Raw genomic sequence first — 21,733 nt, forward strand, 5'->3', positions numbered from 1 at the left:
TAAAGGTTCGGTCGCCGCCTTCAAGGGCACCAATAGTGGAATCACGACATCTCGCATTGTGTGAGGGCGTGAGGAGAATACGGTGGCCCTAGTGGCTTCTTGGGGAGCATTGTGCCTCCACACCGCTCTAATGGAGACGTACTTCCCCTCAAAAGGAAGGAACTTCGGTAACACATCCTCGTCTTCACCGGATCCACTCTTGGTTATCTCTTACCTTTAATTGTGCAAGCTCTTTAGTGTTACTTCTCTTGCTTGCTTGTATGCTTGTTGTTATGGCATCATATAGGTTGCTCACCTAGTTGCACATCTAGACAACCTTCTTTGATGCAAAGTTTAATTTGATAAAGAAAAGTAAAAAATTGGTAGTTGCCTATTCACCCCCCCCCCTCTAGTCAACCATATCGATCCTTTCAATTGGTATCAGAGCCTCGTCTCTTTATTAAGGACTTTACCGTCCAAAGAGTATGGTTGATACCGTAGACGGTGTGGAGGGACACTCCGTGTGAATCCGACCTCGTCTACGGGCGATGGGGGAACCTCGGTCTCTCGTGAGGAGTTCAATGTGGCCTTGGAGACATTGAAAACCTCCATGACGACCGAGGTGGAAAGCATGTTTACTAAATTTCTTGAGGGGCTTAAACTATCCACCGCACCGTTGAAAGTGGGTGACCCCACCGACAAGGTGACGGATGATATCCCCGACAAGGGGGAAGCTAGTAGTGAAAAGGCTCCTTCTTCTAGTGGTAAAAATGGCACCGGCATCTTTGCTCATGTGGAACCACCACTTGTTTATGGTGGACCGGTTCCTTCTACTCATTTGAATCATGCCGGTCCTCCCCCTAAGATTGTGAAAACTGAGGACTTTGATTCTTGGGTTTACCGCTTTAAACGTCATTTAAATCATGTGAACACTAACCTTTGGAGAATCATTGAAGAAGGTTTCCATCTGCATGATCCAAGCAACTTCACTCCTCGAGAAGCCGTGGATAATCAATTCAATGAGAATGCTCTCTTCATCATTCAAGATGCAATTCCACCCGAAGACCTACCTCATCTTCGTCCTTTCGCCTTGGCCAAAGATGCATGGCATTGTGTTGTCTCTCTCTACCGAGGAAGCGCAAGCATCCAACGCTCCAACTATGAAGTGGTGCAAGATGAGGTCGATGAGTTTGCTATGAAAGAAGATGAAGAACCTCGTGAGCTTTATTGGAGAGTAACCAAACTCGCGGTCTCACTACGAGATCACGGGAGCAAGGATACGGATGACAATTGGATCAAGCGCAAATTCCTCAAGGCAATGATGCCCTACCACAAGGCCATGTCCTCCGTCATTCGTCAAAGACCGGACTTCCACACTTTGACCTCAAGCGAAGTGTTGGATGAGTTTGTGACCATGAACATTTTGGACAAGACCGCCGACAATGCAGTGCTCTGTTCTCAACGGGCAAAGAAGCCTAACCTTGCATTGAAGGCCAAGCTCACCATTGAAGAAGAAGAAGAGGAAGAAGAGGAGAGCAACACCGAAGATACGAAGTATGCGTATCATGAACACATGGCACTTGCTTCAAGGCAATTTTGGAGTAAGAAAAACTCGAGGCCAAACTTTAGCAAAAACAACTCGAGTGGCACGAAGAGCAAGCAACGTGTAAGGACTTGCTACAATTGCGGCAACATGAGTCAATTTGTCACGGAGTGCCCGTATGAGAAGAGGGAAGACAATGGTGGCAAGCTCATCCGAAAGGACAAGGCCAAGTCGTTCCCCAACAAGAGCAACTTCACCAAGAAGACTCCTCCCAATGCATTGGTGGTACAAGAAGAGTACAATGAGGATGATGATGATGATGAAGGTGATGAGTCGGTTGCCATGGCCTCCGTTGCCATTGCGACGACTTCATGGTTGTCTCTCTTCGACTCACCCAATGAGAGCATCACCGCCAAGTGCCTCATGGCTAAAGCCACCAACAAGGTAACCTCCAACATCAAAACTACCATCATTAATCATCCTTCTCCGACAGATAGCATTAATGAACTAGAGGGAGCTAATGAGTTTAAGGCCTTTATGGGCAAACTCAAGGGAAAATCCAAGAAGCACTTTGTTGCTCTCTTGGAACAACTTGGTGAAGCCAATGACATGATTGAAGCTCACGAAGACACCATCACTAAGATGGAAGGGCATAGTCGTGACTATGCCGATGACATTTCGGATCTTTCCAATGCTCTTGAGGAAGAGTGTGGTCTTCGTTTGGCTCTTGAGGAGTCACACAACATTGATCATGCTAAGTTAAAGAAAGATTATGATCATGTCCTCATTGTTTCTCATGTGCTAAACTCCGAGAAGGCCGAACTTGAGGTTGATCTTGCTAGACTCAAAGAGGAGTTTGATCTACTTGACAAGGCTCACGAGGTCTTGAAGGGTGCTCATGCTAGCCTCAAAGAGTCTCATGATCAACTTCAAGTAAAGCTAACCAAGGAAAAAGCCACTTTCCCTCGTATGATGTTAATTGATAATGCAAATGCTACTAACCCGTGTTGTGAGCATGTGCATCTTGTTGAGGAGAACGCTAAGCTAAAGGGGCAACTTGAGAGAGGTCTTGCGACTTGCATACAAGGCAAGAAGAACCTCAACGATCTCTTGATCAACCAAAAGGGAGTTGTGGCCAAGGAAGGGGTTGGGTACGTGCCCGACTCCAAGAACAAGAAGAAGAATGACAAGACCAAACGACCTCCTCCTCTCATGAAAACCTTTGTGAAGGAGGGAGAGAGTGCCTCCCAGGAGAAGAAGAAGAAGAACAATGCAAAGGGTGGCAATGTCAAGAAGGACAATGCCACCCCTCCCAACAAAGCCGGCGATTTTAATCCTTCTTATGTGTTATGACGTGCTAGTGATGGGCATGTTTATGCCAAATTTGTTGGTTCTCTTCATGAATACATTGAATGGTCTATTTGGGTTCCAAAGACCCTTATTACTAACATCAAAGGACCCATTACAAAATGGGTACCTAAAACCAAGCATTAATCTCTTGTAGGTGTTTGCTTCCGGTGGGGGATCATGGTTGCTCGATAGCGGAGCTACAAATCATATGACCGAAAGCAAGGACTTGTTGGTGGACGTGCACAAGATTCCATCTATGCCCACCAATGTCGAGTGGGGTGACGCCTCATCCTCCAAGGTATTGGGACTTGGCAAGGTGGTCATCTCTCATGATCTCACGATCGAGAAGGTCATGCTTGTTGAGTCCCTTGCATACAATTTACTTTCGTTCGTCAACTTGCAATCATGGGCTTTGCCACTTTCTTTGATATCGATACCGTGGCCCTCTTGTGGATCAAGACTCTTAAAGTAGCCTTTGTTGGGCATGTCAAGAACGGTCTATATGTGATTAACTTTTCAAAGCGACCCACTAAGACCGCGACATGCCTAATGGCTAAAGTTGATGTGGGATGGCTTTGGCATCGCCGTTTAGCCCATGTCAATATGAGATATTTGCAAAGTCTCCTCAAGGGGGACCATGTCCATGGACTAACGAATGTTAGTTTTGCTAAAGATCGTGCTTGCAATGCTTGTATCGAAGGAAAGCTACATGAGAAGGCTCACCCTCCCACGACTATCATTTATTCAAAGAGGCCTTTGGAGCTCCTTCACATGGATCTCTTTGGGCCTCCATCCTTCGATAGTCTTGGAGGTAGGAAGTATTGCTTGCTGATTGTGGATGACTACTCAAGGTACACGTGGGTGTTTTTCTTCAAGAGAAAGAGCGAGACCCAACAAACCGTCATTGACTTTGCAAATGAAGCACAACGTCAACACAATGCAAAGATCTTGACAATAAGAAGTGACAACAGCACCGAGTTCAAGAACTACACCTTGGATGAGTTTCGTAGTGATGAGGGGATCAAGCATCAATATTCCGCACCTTACACCCCTCAACAAAACGGTGTTGCGGAGAGGAAGAACCGGACGTTGATGGATGCGGCAAGGACCATGATGGCGGAGTTCAAGTCTCCGTACAACTTTTGGGCCGAAGCCATCAACACCGCGTGTCATGCATCCAATCGGCTCTACCTCCGCAAGGGATTGAACAAGACTCCATATGAGATACTCACCGGTAACAAGCCCAACCTCAAGTACTTCCGGGTATTCGGGTGTAAGTGTTTCATTCTCAAGAAAGGTGTTCGGTTGTTTAATTTGAGGCTAGAGCTTATGAGGGCATATTTGTTGGTTATGCTACAAACTCTCATGCTTACCGTGTCCTTAATAAATCCACGGGACTTATTGAGGAGACGTGTAACATGGAGTTTGATGAGAATAATGGCTCCCAAGTGGAGCAAAGTGGCACTTGTGATGTAGCTGATGAAATTCCTCCCCAAGCCATAAGAAGAATGGGTGTTGGCTTTATGCTACCCATTGAGGAACCCCTTGTGGCCAAAGGAGAAGGACAAAGCTCCACTCAAGTGGAGCCATCACCAACCCAAGGCCCACATGCTTCCGAAGAACAACATGAAGGCCCTCATCCTCAAGGACATGATCAAGGGCAAGATCACGCTCAAGACGGTGTTGACACATCAAGTGATGCCCAAGGTCAAGTTCTCTCCTCCGAGCAAGTTCAAGAACAAGAACAAGCCCAAGACGACGCTCAAGATGATCAAGTGACCACTCCTCGTCTCACCCCCGAGGAGGAATTAGAGTGTCGTGCCGCCAAGGTTGCTTCCAAGCTCTCCACCAAGGATCATCTCATGACGAATGTGCTTGGAAGCTTGAGAAAGGGGGTAAGCACTCGTAGACAATTAGCAAATTATTGTGAGCATCACGCGTTTGTCTCTTGTGTGGAACCCCACAAGGTCTATGAGGCGCTAGAAGATCCGGATTGGCTCAATGCCATGCATGAAGAACTCAACAACTTCGAGCGCAACAAAGTGTGGAGATTAGTGCCAAGACCGACCGGGAATCACAATGTCATTGGAACCAAGTGGATATTTAATAACAAGCAAGATGCCCATGGGATTATCATTCGCAACAAGGCTCGTTTGGTAGCACAAGGCTACCCCAAGTCGAGGGTATCGACTACGATGAAACCTTTTCTCCCGTTGCTCGTCTTGAATCCATTCGCATGTTGATTGCATATGCTTCTCATCATAACTTTAAGTTACAACAAATGGATGTGAAGAGTGCTTTTCTTAATGGTCCTATTAATGAATCGGTTTACGTCAAGCAACCCCCCGGGTTCGAGGATCCCTACTTTCTCGATCATGTGTATCAACTCGATAAGGCACTCTATGGCCTTAAACAAGCCCCACGTGTGTGGTATGACCACCTTACCGAGTTGTTACAAGACCGTGGTTTTGAAGTTGGGTTAATCGACCCCACTCTTTTTACTAAGAAGGTCAAAGGGGAGTTGTTTATGTGCCAATTATATGTTGATGATATTATCTTTGGTTCACCTAACAAATCTTTCAATGAGGAATTTGCCGCTCTCATGACCTCAAAGTTCGAGATGTCCTCCATGGGAGAGTTGAAGTTCTTTCTAGGTTTTGAAGTGAAGCAAAGAAGAGAAGGAACCTTCATCAACCAATCCAAATACACTCAAGACATGCTCAAGAGATTCAAGCTAAGTGACGTCAAGCCGGCTTCCACTCCAATGCCCACCAAGTGCCAACTTGACTTAGATCCCAATGGTAAAGTGGTGGATCAAAAGGTATATCGCTCCATGATTGGATCCTTGCTTTACCTTTGTGCATCTAGACCGGATATCATGTTGAGTGTGAGAATTTGTGCACGGTTTCAAGCCGCACCTAAGGAAAGTCACTATGTGGCGGTAAAACGAATCTTTCGATATTTGGCTCATACCCCAAACTTTGGCTTATGGTACCCAAGAGGATCAAACTTCAAGCTTGTAGGGTACTCGGATTCCGATTGGGCGGGAGACAAAGTGGATAGGAAGTCCACTTCTGGAGGGTGCCAATTCCTTGGTTGCTCTTTGGTAAGTTGGTCTTCCAAAAAGCAAAGTTATGTGTCTCTCTCGTCCACCGAGGCGGAGTATGTAGCAGCCGGTAGTTGTTGTGCACAACTCCTATGGATGAGGCAAACTTTAAAGGATTACGGTGTCACTTGTGACAAAGTGCCTCCTTGGTGTGACAATGAAAGTGCCATCAAGATCTCTCTCAACCCGGTGCAACACTTCAAGACGAAGCATATTGAGATTCGGTATCACTTCATCCGGGATCACATTAGGCGAGGAGAGATCGAGCTCAACTATGTCAACACTCATGACAACCTTGCAGATATTTTCACGAAGCCCTTGGATGAAGCAAGATTTCGCGAGTTAAGGCATGAGCTAAATATCATTGATTCGAGCAATGTGGCTTGAACCCTTGCACACCCCACCATGCTCAATTTGCTGTCTAGTTTAGGTGTAGGCATGGACATAGGGGGAGTGTTGTTCTCTCAATGAACTCTCCCTCCCACCATTATGCATAAATTGATCAAGTCTTTAAGTTTAGCCATTGTTGATGGTAGTTGTGTTTCAAAGACGAGTTTTGGTCATGGACCCAAGGTTAAAATCTTTGCGGCGCCATACCTCTTGACTCAAACATAGGTGGCCTCGGCCACCGCCCTCTCTTGAAGAGGTGTGTCTTGGTCGTTTGCTGGTGTGCTCTCTTTTCTTGCCGTTTTGTTTTCCCACGAGCTAAGTCGTGTTGTTTGGTTGCCGTGGCGTACTGGGCGGTACTACCGCTGGTGGTGCGTGGTACTACCGCTTATAAGCGGTACTACCGCTGAGGGACAAGACCAGGGGGTTATATCGGGGTAGGGGAGGTTTCTTCTCCCCCATACCCATTCGCTTCGCCCCCTCTTTCCTCTTCCTCTCTCCAGCCTCCTCTCGCCGCAGGAGGGCTCCGACAGATCTCCGTCTCCGGGGCGTCCCTCTCCATTTCCTTCGGTGGAGTCGATCCCCACCTCATTCTCTTGCCATGGATGCCGGTATTGCCCCCGTTCCTTCTCTCCTTTTGTCTCGTTTTTCAGATCTTGTTCTTAGGGGCAATGGTGGTTGCATCTCTAGATTTTTGGCTAAATCTAGGCTTGAGTAGGTTGGAGAAGGCAACTAGACTATCTTGATTAGAGTTTGGTAGGAATATTTTTGAATTTGGCAGGCCGGTAGTGCCGGATCTGACCACGGTAGCAAGAAACTGCTATTTCCCCATCTCGAGCGGTACTACCGCTCTCTTTGGAGCGGTACTACCGCTTGGGCGGTACTACCGCGAGCATGTCACGGTACTACCGCTGCCTGCCAAGCTCCATCACATTCCTGCCTTTTCTTTGATCCTTTTGTTGTGTTTGTTGGCTTATGCTCGTTCTTTCTGGTTGTTTTGTGTGTTCTTGTGTTTGGCTCCAGGTGATGAACATCCTGAGCATCAAGCTCGCCGTATCAACCCCGGGCGTGCAACATCAAAACGCTACCGCACCTCTGAGCCAGAAGGACCTGGAGTACTTTGGCGAAGCCCTTCAGATGTGCACTCAGCTGAACATTCTCAGGATCATGCAATTCAACAAGGATTTCAATGCAGATTTGGTGGCTCAATTCTTTGCCACCGTTCATCTTGGGACGGATGTCGACAGAACTCTGACATGGATGACCAATGGCAAGCTGCTTTCTGTCAAGTGGAAGGCTTTCATGGAGTTACTTGATGTGGTGGATCACGGGCTTGAGACTCCAGTCGGTTTCCACCCTCACCGCAATGCTATGTCCACCCACAAGCAAGCCCTTTGTCCCTACTGCACTGTGAAAGTTCACCCAGTGACTGAGAAGAAAACCTATGAGTTGTCTCCATATCTGGACATTCTTCATCGCATCTTCCGTGAGACTCTCTTCCCTAGAATCGGGAATCTGGATATGGTCCACTCTTATCTCGTGGACATGCTTCTTTTCTGTCAGCATGAGAAGGAAGCAAACACTGGAGAAAGCCTGGATATTTCTCATGTCATGTGGTCTGAACTTCTCTCTGCCGTGTCTGAGCGCAAGTGCCCGATATATGGTCCATTCATCATGAGGCTCATTGAGAGGGCCTGGGCATAGATCTATCCCAGAGTGTTGCTGGAAACTGGAGACTTGGTTTCCCATGAGATCAAGCGTCTGAGGAAGAAGGACAATTGGGTCACCCCAGCACCTCAATCCGGGGGTCCGTCTACTGCTGCTGCCATGGAGACCGAGGGTGGGACAGCCACTGATGATAACGAGGAGGATCTTGGGCCCTCTAGTGCTGAACCCTCATGGGCGAAGAAGCTTAAACACAAGTTGAAGAAGCTTTTCTGCATGGAGTCTCATGGTCAGTACATGACTCATGTGGTGGAGAAGCATGCCAGGGTGCACCACAAGGAGCTCATGCGTCAGATGGGAGCGATAGTTGCCAGTGGATCTGAGGGTCAGATCACTAAAGAGGAGGAGTGGATTCATCAGCATTGCCCTTGGACCGACTCCGACGCCGAGCAGTTTTCGACCAATGACGGAGATGCAGACGATCCCGCTGAGATATGATGTTCGAGATCCTCAGCTTGCCATCACCTGGAGTCGTAGCGTCGCTCTTTTCCCTTTTTGGTGTCTCGCTGCCAAAGGGGGAGAGAGTGTAGGGATTTGTGTTGCCGAGCTTTGAGTTTGTCGTCTTGTCATCTTGTGTTTTCTTGTGTGTTCTCTCGGTGTCTTTGTTTGGTTTGGTTTGGTGCCCGTGAGACCTAAGTTCTAGACATATGGTGTGAGACATATGCTCCCTATCGCTACCTTATTTCTTATGTCTATTCAGTACTGTAGTATATTATGAGTTGCATGCTTGTCCTGTTATATACTCTTCTCTCATATATCTTGTGCTTAGAATTGTTGGACTATAAAATATAGGGGGGGTGTTGATCCGGATGTGTGTGTCTTGCTTTCCTTTTGATCCTCTTTCTAGGTGCACACATTTTGGGGGAGCCCGTCTATATTTTGTAGTTCTTAGTTTTCTTACGTTTATATTTTTTCCTTGTGCAAATCCCTAGTTGTCATCAATCCACCAAAAAGGGGGAGATTGTTGAGGCATATCTCTCTCAAGGTAGTTTTGGTGATTGATGACAACATGTTTGCGGACTAATCATGTGCTTTGAGTAGTTCACAGATTCATCCTTGGCACAAGATGTTTTCTTCCCTTCGGAGTGTCATTCAAGATGGTGTAGCTTTTTCGTTTCTCTCTCGGTGGACTAGTTGCGTAGAGGGCACCGTACTATCAAGAGGGGGTCCGCTGGGGTATTGCATGAGTGGAATCAACACGTACACATCAGCTTCTCACCCTCCGAGCTCTTCCACTTCTTGGAAGAGATCTCTCCTCTTTTCTATGTCCTGTCTGGGTTCCAGCGGTAGTACCGCGCAACCCAGCGGTAGTACCGCTAAGGAGCCACAAGCGGCAGTACTGCTCCGCAGCGGTAGTACCGCCCGTGACTCCACAGCAATAGTACTGCTGGGGTGCCTGGCACCACTGCCTCGTCCTCAGCCTCTATGGAGAGATCCTATCTCTCTTCTGTGTCCCAGCAGTAGTACCACACAACCAGCGGTAGTACCGCCGAAGGGTCACAAGCGGCAGTACTGCTCCGCAGCGGTAGTACCGCCCGTGACCCCGCTGCCGTAGTACCGCTGGGCTGTCTAGCTCCTACCGCCTCGACTCGAGGGCTCTTTTTCTCGTGTCGGGTTTTGCGGCACTAGTTGAAGTTGTAGAGGCGGTAGTACCGTTTCAGGAGTGGTAGTACCTGTCGGGGAACGTTGCAGAAAACAAAAAATTTCCTACGATTTCACCAAGATCCATCTATGAGTTCATCTAGCAACGAGTGATCGGATTGCATCTACATACCTTTGTAGATCACGCGCGGAAGCGTTCAAAGAACGGGGATGAGGAAGTCGTACTCGACGTGATCCAAATCACCGGAGATCCTAGCGCCGAACGGACGGCACCTCCGTGTTCAACACACGTACGGTCAGTGTGACATCTCCTCCTTCTTGATCCAGCAAGGGGGGAGGAGAGGTTGATGAAGATCCAGTAGCACGACGGCGTGGTGGTGGATGCATGGGTCACCGCAGCAGGGCTTCGCCGTTCTACTACGAGAGGGAGAGGTGTAGCAGGGGAGAGGGAGGCGCCAAGACTCAAGGGTGCGGCTGCCCCTCCCTCCCCCCCCCTTTATATAGGCTCCCCAAGGGGGGGCGCCGGCCCTAGGAGATGGGATCTCCTAGGGGGGCGGCGGCCAAGGGGTGGAGTGCCCCCCAAGCCAGGTGGGGCGCCCCCCACCCTAGGGTTCCCAACCCTAGGCTCATGGGGTGGGCTAAGGGGGGCGCACCAGCCCACTATGGGCTGGTTCCCCTCCCCACTTAGCCCATGGGGCCATCCGGGATGGGTGGCCCCACCCGATGGACCCCTGGGACCCATCCGGTGGTCCCGGTATAATACCGGTGACCCCCAAAACTCTCCCGATGGCCGAAACTGCACTTCCTATATATAATTCTTCACCTCCGGACCATTCCAGAACTCCTCGTGACGTCCGGGATCTCATCCGGGACTCCGAACAACTTTCGGGTTACTGCATATTCATATCTCTACAACCCTAGCGTCACCGAACCTTAAGTGTGTAGACCCTACGGGTTCGGGAGACATGTAGACATGACCGAGATGGCTCTCCGATCAATAACTAACAGCGGGATCTGGATACCCATGTTGGATCCCACATGCTCCTCGATGATCTCATTGGATGAACCACGATGTCGAGGATTCAAGCAACCCCGTATACAATTCCCTTTGTCAATCGGTACGTTACTTGCCCGAGATTCGATCGTCGGTATCCCAATACCTCGTTCAATCTTGTTACCGGCAAGTCACTTTACTCGTACCGTAATGCATGATCCTGTGACCAGACACTTGGTCACTTTGAGCTCATTATGATGATGCATTACCGAGTGGTCCCAGAGATACCTCTCCGTTATACGGAGTGACAAATCCCAGTCTTGATCCATGTCAACCCAACAGACACTTTCGGAGATACCTGTAGTATACCTTTATAGTCACCCAATTACGTTGTGACGTTTGGTACACCCAAAGCACTCCGACGGTATCCGGGAGTTACGCGATCTCATGGTCTAAGGAAAAGATACTTGACATTGGAAACACTCTAGCAAACGAACTATACGATCTTGTGCTATGTTTAGGATTGGGTCTTGTCCATCACATCATTCTCCTAATGATGTGATCTCGTTATCAATGACATCCAATGTCCATAGTCAGGAAACCATGACTATCTGTTGATCAACGAGCTAGTCAACTAGAGGCTTACTAGGGACATGTTGGTGTCTATGTATTCACACATGTATTATGATTTCCGGATAACACAAGTATAGCATGAATAAAAGAAAATTATCACGAACAAGGAAATATAATAATAATCCTTTTATTATTTCCTCTAGGGCATATTTACAACAGTCTCCCACTTGCACTAGAGTCAATAATCTAGTTACATTGTGATGAATCGAACACCTATGGAATTCTGGTGTTGATCCTGTTTTGCTCTAGGGAGAGGTTTAGTCAACGGATCTGCTACATTCAGGTCCGTATGTACTTTACAAATACCTATGTCTCCATCTTGAACATTTTCACGAATGGAGTTGAAGCGACGCTTGATGTGCCTTGTCTTCTTGTGAAACCTGGGCTCCTTGGTAAGTGCAATAGCTCCAGTGTTGTCACAGAAGAGTTTGATCGGCCCCGACGCATTGGGTATGACTCCTAGGTCGGTGATGAACTCCTTCACCCAAATTGCTTCATGCGCTGCCTCCGAGCCTGCCATGTACTCCGCTTCACATGTAGATCCCGCCACGACGCTCTGCTTGCAACTGCACCAGCTTACTGCCCCACCATTCAAAATATACACGTATCCGGTTTGTGACTTAGAGTCATCCAGATCTGTGTCGAAGCTAGCGTCGATGTAACCCTTTACGACGAGCTCTTCGTCACCTCCATAAACGAGAAACATTTCATTATTACTTTTCAGGTACTTCAGGATATTCTTGACCGCTGTCTAGTGTTCCTTGCCGGGATTACTTTGGTACCTACCTACCAAACTTACGGCAAGGTTTACATCAGGTCTGGTACACAGCATGGCATACATAATAGAACCTATGGCTGAGGCATAGGGGATGGCACTCATCTCTTCTATATCTTCTGCCGTGGTCGGACATTGAGCTGAGCTCAATTTCACACCTTGCAACACAGGCAAGAACCCCTTCTTAGACTGATCCATATTGAACTTCTTCAATATCTTATCAAGGTATGTGCTTTGTGAAAGACCTATGAGGCGTCTTGATCTATCTCTATAGATCTTGATGCCTAATATATAAGCAGCTTGTCCAAGGTCCTTCATTGAAAAACTCTTATTCAAGTAGGCCTTAATGCTGTCCAAAAGCTCTGTATCATTTCCCATCAAAAGTATGTCATCTACATATAATATGAGAAATGCTACAGAGCTCCCACTCACTTTCTTGTAAACGCAGGCTTCTCCATAAGTCTGCATAAACCCAAACGCTTTGATCATCTCATCAAAGCGAATGTTCCAACTCCGAGATGCTTGCACCAGCCCATAAATCGAGCATTGGAGCTTGCACACCTTGTCAGCATTCTTAGGATCGACAAAACCTTCCGGCTGCATCATATACAATTCTTCCTTAAGGAAACCATTAAGGAATGTCGTTTTGACGTCCATTTGCCATATCTCATAATCATAGAATGCGGCAATTGCTAACATGATTCGGACGGACTTCAGCTTCGCTACCGGTGAGGAAGTCTCATCGTAGTCAACCCCTTGAACTTGTCGATAACCCTTAGCGACAAGCCGAGCTTTATAGATGGTCACATTACCATCCGCGTCTGTCTTCTTCTTAAAGATCCATTTATTTTCTATGGCTCGCCACTCAACGGGCAAGTCAGTCAAAGTCCATACTTCGTTTTCATACATGGATCCTATCTTGGATTTCATGGCTTCCAGCCATTTGTCGGAATCCGGGCCCGCCATCGCTTCTTCATAGTTCGAAGGTTCACCATTGTCTAACAACATGATTTCCAAGACAGGGTTGCCGTACCACTCTGGTGCGGGACGTGTCCTTGTGGACCTACGAAGTTCAGTAGCAACTTGATCTGAAGTTTCATGATCATCATCATTAACTTCCTCTCTAGTCGGTGCATGCACCTCAGGAACATTTTCTTGAGTTGCGCCATTTTCCGGTTCAAGAGGTAATACTTCATCAAGTTCTACTTTCCTCCCACTTACTTCTTTCGAGAGAAACTCCTTCTCTAGAAAGGATACATTCTTGTCAACAAAGATCTTGCCTTCGGATCTGAGGTAGAAGGTATACCCAATAGTTTCTTTAGGGTATCCTATGAAGACGCATTTTTCCGACTTGGGTTCGAGCTTTTCAGGTTGAAGTTTCTTGACATAAGCATCGCATCCCCAAACTTTTAGAAACGATAGCTTAGGTTTCTTCCCAAACCATAACTCAAACGGTGTCGTCTCAACGTATTTTGACGGAGCCCTATTTAAAGTGAATGCGGCAGTCTCTAAAGCATAGCCCCAAAAAGATAGCGGTAAATCGGTAAGAGACATCATAGATCGCACCATATCTAATAGAGTGCGATTACGATGTTCGGACACACCATTTCGCTGAGGTGTTCCAGGCGGCGTGAGTTGTGAAACTATTCCACATTTTCTTAAGTGTGTGCCAAATTCGTGACTCAAGTATTCTCCTCCACGATCTGATCGCAGGAACTTGATTTTCCTGTCACGTTGATTCTCAACCTCACTCTGAAATTCCTTGAACCTTTCAAAGGTCTCAGACTTGTGTTTCATTAAGTAGACATACCCATATCTACTCAAGTCATCAGTGAGGGTGAGAACATAACGATAACCACCGCGAGCCTCAACACTCATTGGACCGCACACATCAGTATGTATGATTTCCAATAAGTTGGTTGCTCGCTCCATTGTTCCTGAGAACGGAGTCTTGGTCATTTTACCCATGAGGCATGGTTCGCATGTGTCAAATGATTCGTAATCAAGAGACTCTAAAAGTCCATCTGCATGGAGCTTCTTCATGCGTTTGACACCTATGTGACCAAGGCGGCAGTGCCACAAGTATGTGGGACTATCATTATCAACCTTACATCTTTTGGTACTCACACTATGAATATGTGTAGCATTACGCTCGAGATTCATTAAGAATAAACCATTCACCATCGGAGCATGACCATAAAACATATCTCTCATATAAACAAAACAACCATTATTCTCGGATTTAAATGAGTAACCATCTTGTATTAAACAAGATCCTGATACAATGTTCATGCTCAAACTTGGCACTAAATAACAATTATTGAGGTTCAAAACTAATCCCATAGGCAAATGTAGAGGTAGCGTGCCGACGGCGATCACATCGACCTTGGAACCATTCCCGACGCGCATCGTCACCCCGTCCTTCGCCAGTCTCCGCTTATTCCGCAGCTCCTGCTTTGAGTTACAAATGTGAGCAACTGCACCGGTATCAAATAACCAGGAGCTACTACGAGTACTGGTAAGGTACACATCAATTACATGTATATCACATATACCTTTCGTTTTGCCGGCCTTCTTGTCCGCTAAGTATTTGGGGTAGTTCCGCTTCCAGTGACCACTTTCCTTGCAATAAAAGCACTCAATCTCGGGCTTGGGTCCATTCTTTGGCTTCTTCCCGGCAGCTTGCTTGCCAGGCGCGGCAACTCCCTTGCCGTCCTTCTTGAAGTTTTTCTTACCCTTGCCTTTCTTGAACTTAGTGGTTTTATTCACCATCAACACTTGATGTTCCTTTTTGACTTCTACCTCTGCTGATTTCAGCATTGCAAATACTTCAGGAATGGTCTTTTCCATCCCCTGCATATTGAAGTTCATCACAAAGCTCTTGTAGCTCGATGGAAGTGACTGAAGGATTCTATCAATGACCGCGTCATCCGGGAGATTAACTCCCAGCTGAGTCAAGTGGTTATGTAACCCTGACATAGTGAGTATGTGCTCACTGACAGAACTATTTTCCTCCATCTTACAGCTGAAGAACTTGTCGGAGACTTCATATCTCTCGACCCGGGCATGAGCTTGAAAAACCATTTTCAGCTCTTCGAACATCTCATATGCTCCGTGTCTCTCAAAACGCTTTTGGAGCCCCGGTTCTAAGCTGTAAAGCATGCCGCACTGAACGAGGGAGTAATCATCGCTACGTGTCTGCCAAGCGTTCATAACGTCTTGTTCTGCAGGGAGAACAGGTGCTTCACCTAGCGGTGCTTGTAGGACATAATCTTTCTTGGCAGCTATGAGGATGATCCTCAGGTTCCGGACCCAGTCCGTATAGTTGCTGCCATCGTCTTTCAGCTTGGTTTTCTCTAGGAACGCGTTGAAGTTGAGGACAACGTTGGCCATTTGATCTACAATACATGTTGTAAAGATTTTAGACTAAGTTCATGATAATTAAGTTCATCTAAATCAAATTATTCAATGAACTCCCACTTAGATAGACATCCCTCCAGTCATCTAAGTATAACATGATCCGAGTTAACTAGGCCGTGTCCGATCATCATGTGATACGGACTAGTCAACATCGGTGAACATCTTCATGTTGATCGTATCTTCTATACGACTCATGCTCGACCATTCGGTCTTCTGTGTTCCGAGGCCATGTCTGTACATGCTAGGCTTGTCAAGTCAACCTAAGTGTTTGCATGTGTAAATCTGTCTTACACCCGTTGTATGTGAACGTTTGAATCTATCACACCCGATCATCACGTGGTGCTTCGAAACAACAAACTGTCGCAACGGTGCACAGTTAGGGGGAACACTTTCTTGAAATTATTATGAGGGATCATCTTATTTACTATCGTCGTTCTAAGTAAACAAGATGCAAAAACATGATAAACATCACATGCAATCAAATAATAATGGTGACATGATATGGCCAATATCACATAGCTCCTTTGATCTCCATCTTGGGGCTCCATGATCATCTTGTCACCGGCATGACACCATGATTTCCATCATTATGATCTCCATCATCGTGTCTCCATGAAGTTGCTCGCCAACTATTACTTCTACTACTATGGCTAACACGTTTAGCAATAAAGTAAAGTAATTTACATGGCGTTTCTCAATGACACGCAGCTCATACAAAAAATAAAGACAACTCCTATGGCTCCTGCCGGTTGTCATACTCATCGACATGCAAGTCGTGATTCCTATTACAATAGCATGAACATCTCATACATCACATATATATCATTCATCATTCATCACAACTTTGGCCATATCACATCACAAAACACTTGCTGCAAAAACAAGTTAGACGTCCTCTAATTGTTGTTGCAAGTTTTACGTGGCTGCAATAGGGTTCTAGCAAGAACATTTTCTTACCTACGTGAAAGCCACAACGTGATTTGTCAACTTATATTTACCCTTCATAAGGACCCTTTTCATCGAATCCGCTCCAACTAAAGTGGGAGAGACAGACACCCGCCAGCCACCTTATGCAACTAGTGCATGTCAGTCGGTGGAACCGGTCTCACGTAAGCGTACGTGTAAGGTTGGTCCGGGCCGCTTCATCCCACGATACCGTTGAAGCAAAATAAGACTAGTAGCGGCAAGAAAGTTGACAACATCTACGCCCACAACAAATTGTGTTCTACTCGTGCAAAAGGAACTACGCATAGACCTGGCTCTGATACCACTGTCGGGGAACGTTGCAGAAAACAAAAAATTTCCTACGGTTTCACTAAGATCCATCTATGAGTTCATCTAGCAATCAGTGATCGGATTGCATCTACATACCTTTGTAGATCACGCGCGGAAGCGTTCAAAGAACGGGGATGAGGAAGTCGTACTCGACGTGATCCAAATCACCAGAGATCCTAGCGCCGAACGGACGGCACCTCCGTGTTCAACACACGTACGGTCAGCGTGACGTCTCCTCCTTCTTGATCCAGCAAGGGGGAGGAGAGGTTGATGAAGATCCAGCAGCATGACGGCGTGGTGGTGGATGCATGGGTCACCGCAGCAGGGCTTCGCCGTTCTACTATGAGAGGGAGAGGTGTAGCAGGGGAGAGGGAGGCGCCAAGACTCAAGGGTGAGGCTGCCCCTCCCTCCCCCCCTTTATATAGGCTCCCCAAGGGGGGGCGCCGGCCCTAGGAGATGGGATCTCCTAGGGGGGGCGGCGGCCAAGGGGTGGAGTGCCCCCCAAGCCAGGTGGGGCGCCCCCCACCCTAGGGTTCCCAACCCTAGGCACATGGGGTGGGCCAAGGGGGGCGCACCAGCCCACTATGGGCTGGTTCCCCTCCCCACTTAGCCCATGGGGCCCTCCGGGATGGGTGGCCCCACCCGGTGGACCCCGGGACCCTTCCGGTGGTCCCGGTACAATACCGGTGACCCCCGAAACTCTCCCGATGGCCGAAACTTCACTTCCTATATATAATTCTTCACCTCCGGACCATTCCGGAACTCCTCGTGACGTCCGGGATCTCATCCGGGAGTCCGAACAACTTTCGGGTTACTGCATATTCATATCTCTACAACCCTAGCGTCACCGAACCTTAAGTGTGTAGACCCTACAGGTTCGGGAGACATGTAGACATGACCGAGATGGCTCTCCGGTCAATAACCAACAGCGGGATCTGGATACCCATGTTGGCTCCCACATGCTCCTCGATGATCTCATAGGATGAACCACGATGTCGAGGATTCAAGCAACCCCGTATACAATTCCCTTTGTCAATCGGTACGTTACTTGCCCGAGATTCGATCGTCGGTATCTCAATACCTCGTTCAATCTTGTTACCGGCAAGTCACTTTACTAGTACCGTAAAGCATGATCCCGTGACCAGACACTTGGTCACTTTGAGCTCATTATGATGATGCATTACCGAGTGGGCCCAGAGATACCTCTCCGTTATTCGGAGTGACAAATCCCAATCTTGATCCGTGTCAACCCAACAGACACTTTCGGAGATACCCGTAGTATACCTTTATAGTCACCCAATTACGTTGTGACGTTTGGTACACCCAAAGCACTCCTACGGTATCCGGGAGTTACACGATCTCATGGTCTAAGGAAAATATACTTGACATTGGAAAAACTCTAGCAAACAAACTATACGATCTTGTGCTATGTTTAGGATTGGGTCTTGTCCATCACATCACTCTCCTAATGATGTGATCTCGTTATCAATGACATCCAATGTCCATAGTCAGGAAACCATGACTATCTTTTGATCAACGAGCTAGTCAACTAGAGGCTTACTAGGGACATGTTGGTGTCTATGTATTCACACATGTATTACGATTTCCGGATAACACAATTATAGCATGAATAAAAGACAATTATCATGAAAAAGAAATATAATAATAATCCTTTTATTATTGCCTCTAGGGCATATTTCCAATAGTACCGCCCTTACCACCGCGGTAGTACCGCGCTAGGTCCAATTCCCTACTAGTCTTCTCTGCGCGGCAGTACCGCTGGCTGGAGCGGCAGTACCGCTGGGCTAGCGGTAGTACCGCCCCCTCTCAGCGGTAGTACCGCCCTATGCGGGGCTGGTTGGTGGGGCAACGGTTGGTTTGTTGCCCCCACTATAAAAGGGATCCCCTTCTTCTCCTTTGACCCACCTCTTCCCCCTCAAGCAACATTAATGCTCAAGCTCCATTAAATGCTCCAAGCTCCATTTTCGCCCGATCTATCTCTCTAGCCAATCAAACTTGTTGATTTGCTCAGGAGTGGTTGAGAAGGCCACGATCTACACTTCCACCAAGGGATTTTCGATTCCCCCACTCTCCCTAGCGGATCTTGTTACTCTTGGGTGTTTGAGCACCCTAGACGGTTGAGGTCGCCACGGAGCCATAGTCCATTGTGGTGAAGCTTCGTGGTTTTGTTGGGAGCCTCCGATTAAGTTGTGGAGATTGCCCCAACCTTGTTTGTAAAGGTTCGGTCGCCGCCTTCAAGGGCACCAATAGTGGAATCACGGCATCTTGCATTGTGTGAGGGCGTGAGGAGAATACGGTGGCCCTAGTGGCTTCTTGGGGAGCATTGTGCCTCCACACCGCTCTAACGGAGATGTACTTCCCCTCAAAAGGAAGGAACTTCGATAACACATCCTCGTCTTCACCGGATCCACTCTTGGTTATCTCTTACCTTTACTTGTGCAAGCTCTTTAGTGTTACTTCTCTTGCTTGCTTGTATGCTTGTTGTTATTGCATCATATAGGTTGCTCACCTAGTTGCACATCTAGACAACCTTCTTTGATGCAAAGTTTAATTTGATAGAGAAAAGTTAAAAATTGGTAGTTGCCTATTCACCCCCCCCCCCTCTAGTCAACCATATCGATCCTTTCAAGGGGGGCCAGCTGTCGTGGTTCTAACTCTGACAGTGATGTAGGGGGGGTGTATGGAGAGGCTAGATCTCAGCTATTGGGAATTTGTAAACACACGAGGATTACGAGTTCAGGCCCTTCTCGGAGGAAGTAACAGCCCTACGTCTCGGTGCCCGAAGGCGGTCGATTGGATTATGTGTGTATGAATAACAGGGGTGCGAACCCTTCATACTGAGGAGGGGTGGCTTATATAGAGTTCGCCGGTCCTCTCCTGCCCTCAGTAATGCAGGGTTTAAGGTATATTTAAGGTTGGGCATTACTGGTAACGCCCCTGATAAAGTGCCATAATGACCATAAAGACTACTTAATAGCCGATCGTTTGCCTGCGGAGTGACTTGAAGCCTCCTGACAGTCGAGTGGTTGGCTTCATGGTCGAGTGATAGCTTCTTGGTCGAGTGTCTTGAAACCGTCGAGTGGGATACCTTCAAGTCGATTGAAAGGTGACTTCTTCTAGGGATGTCCTTGGGTAGGGCTCTTTTGGACAGGTCCGTGCCCCTACCCTAGGTACATAGCTTCATCATTAGCCCCCAAATAGATCGAGGTTAGAGTGGGGAAAGAGTTGGGGATCTTTCCGACTGGTTCTTCGGGCTACATGAGTGCCTTGTTTTGGGTCAATCATCACGGATGACATCATCAACCTCTTTCAGTCGCCTTGATCCATTCCAGGCCTTTCGTCGAGTGAATTTCTTTACTTTGTGACATACCGAGTGTCGGCGCGAGCGGGGTCTTCTGTTTTGACAAGTTGTTCTGCAGCCCGCGGATGTCACGGGATTCGGATTTCGGGAAGCGCGCGGGACGGGAGCGGCCGCAGTAATCGGAAGCGATAAAGCGGAAGCTCCTCGATTGTTGCGCCACCTTTTCGCCACGTACTGCGCGCGCGTCAGCTGTGGGATTTGACTGGATAGCCTGGGCCTACCAGTCAGCCACTCGGGAGCGGCCTCTTATAAGTTGCCGGCTCGGGGTTTCCAAACAGTGTGCTTTCTTCTTCCTCTCTCCCTTCGCAAGTTCCTTCGCCACCTCCTCTCTCACCTTAGCGCCGTAGGCCCGTGCAAGATTTGCTGGCGACGATGGCGAAGGACAAGACATCCGCTCTGGAGCGCGCGAAGAAGGCGGCGGCGCAGGGAAAGGGGAAGAGGTCTGCTCGAGGCAGATCCTCCTCAAGGTCTGCTCTGCCCCGAGGCTGGATCCAGGGCGATTGGATGCCGTCGGTGATCTGGCAAGAAGATCTCGACGACATGGTCGAGGGGGGAGTCATTCCTCACGAAGCTGCGCGTCTCCCGGGGAGAGAGATCGAACCTCAACCCCGCGACGATGAGTGCGTGCTCCTAGCCACCCATGTCGACCGCGGGTTTTCTCTGCCGCCCCACCCTTTTTCCGGAGCTTCCTGAACTTCTTCGGAGCGCAGATCCACCACTTCACTCCCAACTCCATCGTATACCTTGCTGCTTTCATCTTCATGTGTGAGGGTTTCTTGGGTTGCCGCCCCCATTGGGGACTCTTCAAGCACATCTTTACCTGCCGTTCCCAATCGGTCAAGAAGGCCAAGTCGAGTGACAAAAGGACGCAGGTGATCCAGCTGTGCGGGGGCCTGGTGATCCAGACGAGGGGAAAGAGTTGTTTTCCATCTATCACTTTCCTGGAGTCGGTCCGCGGTTCGCAGGTGACCTGGTTCTACTGTCAAGACCAGGCGACCCCAGGACAGTCGACTGGTCTTCCCCCCTTTCTCTCTCGACTGAGCTGGAAAACCTGCTTCTCTGAAAGTGACGCCGGAGGAAAAGGCCCAAGTCAAAGTGCTGGCTGGTCGAGTGGTTGAGCTTGTCCATGAGGGCGTGACTGGTATGGACTTGCTGGAGGTCTTCCTCCGGAGGCGCATCCAACCGCTCCAGGCTCGTGACCACCCGATGTGGCTGTACTCGGGCCTCGACGACACCACTCGGGTCCACCCGGAGGAGGTTACTGATGAGATGCTGGAGGGGTGGCTGTCGAGCATCACGGGGAATAAAGACAACCCCCGAGGAGCCAGGAGGGTAATTCCACTCGACAACTCGTATGACGTGGACCAGGTATGTCCTTATGCTCCTGACTGAGATCTTGTTTCCTTCATTGGTCTTCTTTGAGTAGGTCGATTGGCTTTCGTCTTGTCTGTTGTTTTCCAGGCGACTACCGAGATGTACTCGACGCCCAACGGGGCCTAGGAGCCAACTGAGGAAGGGGAGGCGAGCGGAGGTGAGAGTGGAGACGACCAAGGTGAGTGGGA

This window comes from Triticum dicoccoides, chromosome 4A (genome assembly GCF_002162155.2).
Source record: "Triticum dicoccoides isolate Atlit2015 ecotype Zavitan chromosome 4A, WEW_v2.0, whole genome shotgun sequence".
In the NCBI taxonomy this organism is placed as follows: domain Eukaryota; kingdom Viridiplantae; phylum Streptophyta; class Magnoliopsida; order Poales; family Poaceae; genus Triticum; species Triticum dicoccoides.